Source organism: Vicia villosa, unplaced genomic scaffold, assembly GCF_029867415.1.
Source record: "Vicia villosa cultivar HV-30 ecotype Madison, WI unplaced genomic scaffold, Vvil1.0 ctg.000441F_1_1, whole genome shotgun sequence".
NCBI classification, from domain to species: domain Eukaryota; kingdom Viridiplantae; phylum Streptophyta; class Magnoliopsida; order Fabales; family Fabaceae; genus Vicia; species Vicia villosa.
In genome coordinates this window covers 275088-283621 of record NW_026705209.1, presented here as the reverse complement: position 1 = coordinate 283621, position 8534 = coordinate 275088, and the positions used below count along the sequence as shown (strand labels likewise).

The window sequence follows — 8534 nt, the reverse complement described above, 5'->3', positions numbered from 1 at the left end:
GAAAAGATAGTAGCATAAGACAACTATTCAGGTGATGTACATTTAAAAGTGATGAACATTAATGTAGAAATATTAGATTTGGGTTCAGATATTTTCATAAAGGCTTTTCATTTTTATTATTTATTTTTACTTTTAATAAAAAGTGACTTTGTGAATGATAAAGTTAATATTTTTGCAATTATTTTTCTTGCTCATTTAATATTAGATGTTTCTTGCTCAAATATTAGATGTTTCTTATGTTTCTAGCTTTTGAATTTGAATTTTGAATTCCTGAATTTTAATATCATTTTTTTTTTTGTTTTAGGACCAATTGCATTTTATGTGAAGAACTTTCTAAAAATGGTAAAAATAATCATATTAAAATAAAATAATATGACAGTTAATACTGATTTCAAACCACATATCAGTGACTTTACTGTGATATGTTTACTAACTCAACTCATGTCCTATTTACAGGTCAAACAAATGGGTCAAATTTGAGTGGATTATTAAAAAACAATGAAAAGATGATTCTGCTGCAATGTCTGGTGTATAAATTTACCTCAAGTTTAGCAAATACAAATTATTACATGTTCTCTATTTATTTCCCTCCATTTGGAAACAATATATATTTTGAATGTTTATAATTCAATTTGAATGTTAGTAATTTATCTATTTTAAAAGCTTTGTTAGTAATTGAATTTAATGTACTTTAAGATGACAAAAATGTTTGAAGTTTAATAATTTGGTGTGATATAATTAATTACTAAATTTGTGTGACACAATGAATTATTAAATTCAAAGTTGAATTTTTTTCATCTCTATTTTACTATTTATTTTGAAATTAAACAATCTCTTATCTAGAGTGGATTTATCTAGAGTGGATGTTTTTGTATTTCTCTATAGTTTAACTTTATATTTCTCTATAATTTAACTTTAATTAAAATAAATACATTGTATTCATTTGTTTTTTAAATATTTTATACATTTAACGTTTAATTTGTATTTTTTAAATTCAAATTACCATTTCTCATAAATTAAATATTTTATCTCTAAAGTATTTGTTAGTAATTCAATTTATGCGTTTTAATGAAGAAAAAACCATTTACATCTATAATATCTTTGCTATTAATTCAGTTTAATGTACTTTAATGGAATTTTTTTTTTAACATTTATTGTAAAATTGTTGGAAACTTTCTTTTTTGAGCTTTCTAAGTGCTAACTGATCTTTGAATATTGATTTATGTATGTGTTTATTGTATGATGCAGGTAATCAAAGGCTTATGGAAACAAATGTAACTTAGTGTATGTGAATACATAATTTCATCCATAACATTGTAATGCCATTCAAACTTATATTTCTTTTCATTCATCAACACTGAATAAAGTTGTAGTTTTCAATTATATTTCTATCAATTGTATAAAGTTCCAGCTTTCAATTATAAAAATGTTCTTTATTATATTGTTGTTAATTATATAAAGTTTCAGCTTTCAATTTTATTAATGTTCTTTATATAAATATTCATCCACCACTTTTTATATAATATAATGTAAAAAAATTAATGAAATAGTGTAGAAAGCAAAAAAAAAAATTGGACATAAAAAATCACAATAGCCAGATAACTATAATTTATACAAATCTAACATTAGTAAATTGGAAAAAGACTACAAGGAAGTTTAATCCATCCAAATTCTGCTCTATAGTTATTATTTTTCCTTTCATAGGTTAAAGCCATAAAAAAATATCAGAGTATGTTGCTCAGCTTAGAAGAGTTGGCCAAGGGCATTGTGAGAATTCAATCTTTGATCTATGCATCTTACTTTTCTTTCATAATTTTCTTTACATGTCCTTTTTCAAATACACTCTCATTAATTTTGTGGCTTTTTTATGGGCTTTCAGGTGTTTGACACTTTGACACATTGGGAACTAAAATGTGACTATTGCTTTTGCATTGTTGAACCTTTTGGGTTTATGATAGTCCCTCTCAACTTTATTTTTGAGTTTTGATAAAATTAAAAATTTATTTATATTACGGGTCATTATCTACACAATATCAAATTGATATTATTTTATTTATCTCACATCACTAATTAATCTTTTTTTTTTAACTTCAATATAATAAAAATTGTCAATTTACTATATAGTTATTTACACAATTAATACTATATATATATATATATAGTCATTTACACAATTAATTTTTTATGTTACGGGTCATTATCAAATTATTATCTTTATTTAAAAACAACATTATTATTTTTAAATACACATAAATCTTTATGATTATTGTTCAACTTACAATTAAGTAAATAATTTCATATTTTTTATTTATATTTTAAATTTTTCATTTACAATTCTTATAATATTATGAAGTTGATATTCTATCAAAATTTATATTTTTTCATGTCTAATTAATTTATATAATAATTAATAAAATTACTCATAGTGACATTTAATATTAATTTTCATATTATTCAAAATGTACTACATAAAATAGACGAATACCCGTGCGGCAGCACGGGTCTCTTACTAGTTGATAACTACAAAGAATCAAACTATTTTCAAAGTAGAGCAATATTGGCATCAACTATTGAAGTGGTTGATGATATCAATGACTATATCATAAAATTGATTCCAGGTAGTTAGTTTCACTATTAATATATCAAATCAATCAGTGATTTATTTGTATATTTTTGGAATGTCATACTAATTATTGATTTTTCATTGAAGGGATAGAAAAGGAATATCTAAGTAGTGATTCAATTGACAGGTTCGAATCTACTGACTTTGATGTATCGGAACACTTAACTCCTAAATTCTTGAATTCTCTTAAAACATCAGGGTTGCCAAATAATTCCATCAGGTTGAAAATTGGCACAACTATTATGTTGTTGCGTAATTTAGATCAATCTAAAGGATTATGCAATCGTATAAGACTCACTGTCACACTAGTGCAAAAAGATTAATATAATTTTTAAATTTACACCCATTATACTAAAAACGACTGTAAATGAGAAGCGCGGTGACAATTTTGTAAATAAAAGTATCATTTTAAGTATTATCATATGACAATATACACCCTATTTTCTAAAAACGGGTTTAAATTAAAAATATTATTATAATCAAATCTCAATTACTCCCTTTAATTAAAAAAAGTTATAAATTTATATAAATTACAAATTTTTATTTAATTTTATAGCTCAAAATATGTAATCTACGTGACATATTAACCAATAATTTAAATATTATTAACAAATTAATGAGTAAATATTAATGGATCTAAATTTAAATTTATAAGATAATTTAAACATTGTTATGAATATTAATGGTCTAATAAATTGAATATAATAATCTAATTTCATTCTAATCCCAGTTTTCAGAAACTCTCGTTCTAAACCCCAGTTTTCAACAAATTTCACCGAAAACGGAATCGAAGAAGAAAGCCGCATCAGAATTTTCAACGAATTTCTGAGTTCTTCTCACAGAGAATCCAAACTCAGTTTCATCGCATTTCACCAAACCCTTTTCACCATCGCAGTGACGACAACGAAGCTGAAGAATGTTCACCATCGCTCATTTCACAGGACGACATCGCATTGGTAAAGCGAAGGTAGGGTTTTATACTTTGAGTACATGCATTGGTAGCTGAAGAATTAGGGTTTTATACTCCTGAAAATGGAATGTTGGTTCAGAAATTAGTTCCTATTGTTTGAATGTCTTGTGTTGTTTATGATTATTTTAGTAAATTTAAGCATTAATAGTATTCAGGAAGTGAAATTGTTTTGAGTGAGCTTTTCTTGAGTCTTAGGGATCATTTTTACATAGTCAGATTTTGGGTTGTCTTGTAGTGTGATTTCGTGGTGTTTTGCGGTTTTCTGCAGGGTGAGAATAAGGGTTATTGTTGTGGGTTTTGCAGGGTGTGAATCTCGGTTGTGCAATGGTGTGAAATGGGTTATTTGCTGCAGATGAAAAAATCTCCATGTTCTCTGTGTTGTCTGGTCAATTATACAGTGAAAGGAACCCTAACTTGTACGTGTGAAGCTAGAGAAAAGTTAGGGAGTGGGAATGAACTGAGTGGTTAGGTTCACAACTTGAGCTCATGAGGAGTGAGTTGGATGAAACTCCTACTTTTCAGGGAATTTTCAAAGTGTGTACCGTTGTACTGATGAGGTGGATTATTAAGTCACAATTGAATCATGTTTTTCTGTTTCTGCAGGTTTTCATGTGGTCTGGTGCTGGTCTTTTGGCATGTGCTCTCAATCGCAGAGATAAGTTCCTTTGCATCTGCAGGTACATGGACTTTTTCCATCTTCAAGCATCCATTTTCAATTGCAGAAACAAGCTCTTTGGAACCTAATGTTCTTGCCATGACCTCAATGTTCTCTTCTTTTTTTACATAACAGGTTCTCAAAGGAAGCCTCAAGAACAAAGGCAATAACGGGAAAAGCTTGGACAATTGCGAATGTGTATTTTATGAAGATGTTGAAGGCTCACAAGATGTTCGGAATCCAACCGTATCTGCATTAACTTTTGGCAAATCGACCAATTTAAGGTCTTCTAACCAGGACATAACTTGTTGCCATTCTTACTAAGGAATCCCTTCATTTGTGAAATGCTTTTAATTTTGGATCCGTTCTCTATAGTAACAGGTATTAACTTCTTCTCAATACTCAAGCTTATTTCTCCTCCATCTGTTTTATTACTAAGAGCTAAATTAACTTTAAAATTATTCATTGATAGACCTCTCTCGTTATTCACATCACAGAGAAAGATGGCTTGCCGGCAGTTATGGGCTTCAAGAGCTGCATCATACCTCAGGATCTCTGTCTTTCACAGAAGTTTCTCTAATGGTATGTAATCTCATTCTGTCACCTTCTTCTTTCATTTGTTTTTCGTAATTCACTTAAGATCGTATCAATGGCATTTCATTTTGCATGTTTTGGATACAATCTGTAGATTGTAGATCTCGATTCATGTTCTTCGATTTGATATTATTTATTATTTTCGGGATTCTTGGTTCTGCCATTGTTCTTCCCTTTATTTTAATATAACTACAAATGTTAATATTATTATACTGTTCTACATAATGGGTGGGATCGGTTCTTTCAAGGTAGGGTAGGGGTTGGCGAAATGGAAAGGGGAAATGGCACCAGCAGTAATAGCTTTAACAGTGGTACCCTGACCCTACCTCCACTTTTTTATGATTTGATGTATGTAATAATTTCTTTGAGCTGCATTATTTAAGAGAGCTGTTCCGGTGAGGTTTTTATGATTTTACTGTTCCTTCTGGATTTGATTTCCGTGTGCATTGTTGATTTGCATCTATAGCTGAAGGTTTTTGCTGTTGCGATGTTTTGCATTGGAGTGGAGTGTGGTTTTTGGATTGAGTTTTGAGTTTGAGGGTTTTGACCTACTTTTATTGTTTTGATCGGTGTTTATTTTTTAATTATTTGTTTAACTTAATAGATGTTGTTATTTTTGTGTTATTCTTGTTGCATAGATGTAACATGATCTGGTAAGAGTATTAAAATATGTTCTTCAAGGCACATTTGCATCTGTGAGCATTGAGAACTTGATAATTGAACATTTTCTGTGATACAACTTGACCATCTGTGAGTGTGATTTTAGAGTCTTAAATATTTGAGAAACATGTAATGTAAGGTTTAGTAGCCAGTATCTCACATGAGCTTTATGTGCGGTGTAATGTTTCACTATTATTACAAAGTCTATGCTCATCTTTCTTAGGGACAACCTGTTGAGGTTGAGGAAAATGGTGAAGCTAAGCCACATCTTTTCAGTGCTGTAATAGAGAAGATTGAACGCCTTTACATGATATGTGTATGTTGCTTGCTGAGATTGTTATTATATGCTTTGAGTAAGCATGGGTTTGTTCTTTAAACTACTGGCTTAAAGTATAGGTGCTTGTTGGAGCAAAAGTTTGTTTGTTATTTGCCTAGCGATTAACTTACATGTGATTAACTGATGCAAATTAGTCTGTTAATTGATTCAAAAATAGCAGAATCCATTTTTATTCAGTGTCCCCTCTCTTATTCTTACTCAATTTCTTACTTTTCAACTACTGAATTCCTTAAAAAATTGTTTACTGATTTTTGAGAAAATAAGATCTTTAACCAATTAGTTTTATACATGATCTTTCAGAATTAAATATCTTACAAATTCAAATTGAATACAGGCTTGAATGTAGGAGATGGACTACAATAATCAAGGAGCGATTTTCTAAACTTTTAGAAAATCTGTCTTTGTTATCCAAGTGAGAACAATGAAAAATAATGGCAACAACACTCCTAGCAGCAACTGTCTCCCCAGCATGAATGGTAATCGCTCCTTGATTTCTTTGACTAATCTTCTCGCTTTTGTTTTGAAGCCTTAATGTTAAACTCTTGCTTGGTTTGGTCACTATATGTTCCGTTATACACACACAAACAGAAGAGACACCAACGTAACTTTATATGTATCCATATTTTGTGTTACAGAATTAAAGGAGGAGTGATCTCACTAGAAGAGACTGATTTATTAACATAGAAACATATAAGAATTTACCATATGAGATTAAATGTGGGGTCAAACATTTATTTTAAAATAATTCTCCAAACCATGAAAAAGAATGTTCTATAAAGAAATTTCATTAGTCAAGCACTTATATTAAATAATTTTCAAAATCATGAAAAGTTCTATCTCATCAAAGTTTGAATGAAAAGGTTCATTCAGTTTTAGTGTCTTGGTGGGAACACCATGATATTTTGTGTCAATGTCATATACATGAAATACAAGTGGTTGCACAATCTCAAAATGAAATGAATAGTATATTGTCGTGTTACATATGCAGATGAAAATAGGAGTCATATGCTATGAGATTGTCTAAACACTTTGCTAATATGAAAATAGGAGTCATATGCTATGAGATTGTCTAAACACTTTGCTAATTAATGTTAGGCAATCAGTTTTTAGATATAATGAATTGCTTGCTAGATCCATCTTTTAGTTTAATTGTGTTGAACATCCTTGGGAAATAATACTTTTGGTGGCCATACTCGTAATCATGTTAATGAATCAATTGTGTTGCACATTAAGTTGCAAATTTAATCCAGTTTTTGATAACTTGTTTTCATCTTACAGTTTGATGATGCTGTTGACTCTTCTGGAAATCTTCCAGACTCACTGGATATTGGTGATGTTTCAGAGCCTGCATTTCCAGCTAATTCTCCTTCATCAAACCAGAAGAATGCGACAGCTGAAGCCAATACTTCATTTGGTCACTTGTGAATTGATTTCCAAATGTGAACGGTGAATTGTTTTTCTACCCAAGAATTTGTGTGCAGACTAATAGCATATGTCATTTTGTGTGCTGACCAATAGCATATGTCATTTTGTATTAATAAAACTACCACCTTCTTTCTAGCAGGCTCACACTCGGCTCTCGGCTGTGGCCTATAAATAGTTGTGAACAAGAAAATATTTGACTCTGTAAGGACTCAGATAAAAATTTGTGTATTTTTATCTACTATGAAATTCAAAAGGGATGAAGGAAATCAAATTAAATTGTCTCTGGATTTTTTATTATTGAATGATGTAATTTTGTTAATCAGCTGGAATGGATTGAGTTTTTTGGTTGACTTGATCTAGCTTAACTCATGATAACCTGAATATTTGTGTGGATTTCTTCAATGTCCAGTTGTTTGTTTCTAGTTAAAGCATATGAAATATTATGATTTCATATGACTTCTTTATACATCAAAATATGAAGAAATGTGATAATTAAAATAAGGTGTAATATAGCATATGAAATAGGGTGTAAATGTAATTAAATATAATATAATTTGTTCATTCATGAAGGGTGTAAATTATATTTAAAAATGGTGTAATTAATAACGTATTTACACCCGATTTTTATTAAATAGGGTGTAACTAAGAACGTATTTACACCCGATTTTTATTAAAATAAGGTGTAATGTAGAATGCATTTACACCCGATTTTTATTAAAATAGGGTGTAAATAAGAACATATTTACACCCGATTTTTAATAAAATAGGATGTAACGTAGAACATATTTACATCTGATTTTTATTAAAAATGTTGTAGCGTAGAATTTATTTACACCCGTTTTTATTAAAAATTAACCTTTTTGTACTAGTGTCACCAGACTTGCAAATCACGTGATCGAGGCAAAAATTATTTTTAGAAAAAATATTGGGAATATCATTTACATTTCGCGGATGTCCATGTCTCCTTCAGAATCACCTTGGCCATTCAAATTGGTAAGGAGATAATTTTTCATTGTTGTCTCATTTGCTATGATTATTAAGAAATCACAAGGTTAATCATTAGACTTTGTTGGACTATACTTGGCGAAAGATGTTTTTAGCCATGACCAACTTTATGTTGCAGCGTCTAGAGTGAAAATCAAAGATGGTCTCAAAACATTGATTCATGAATAGGATAAACATTATTTGAAAACTACAACTAATGTAGATTTCAAAGAAGTATTTCATACCATTTCATGAGTAAGACTTTATATCTGTTTCCACCATAACT

General features: G+C 29.5%; 1 long non-coding RNA gene across 4 annotated transcripts; it reads left to right on the top strand.

Annotated features, from left to right (window-relative positions):
• The first annotated feature begins 3332 nt into the window (after positions 1-3332).
• Positions 3333-7785, top strand: LOC131628275 (uncharacterized). Of its 4 annotated transcripts, XR_009291721.1 has the most exons (7): positions 3334-3590; positions 3897-4086; positions 4197-4270; positions 4384-4629; positions 4721-4830; positions 6174-6315; positions 7118-7785. It is a non-coding gene; the product is annotated as an uncharacterized LOC131628275 (long non-coding RNA). The 4 variants fall into 4 exon arrangements; XR_009291720.1 differs by having other exon boundaries at positions 3333-3590; positions 3862-4270; XR_009291719.1 differs by having other exon boundaries at positions 3897-4270; positions 4746-4830.
• The last annotated feature ends 749 nt before the right edge of the window (positions 7786-8534 follow it).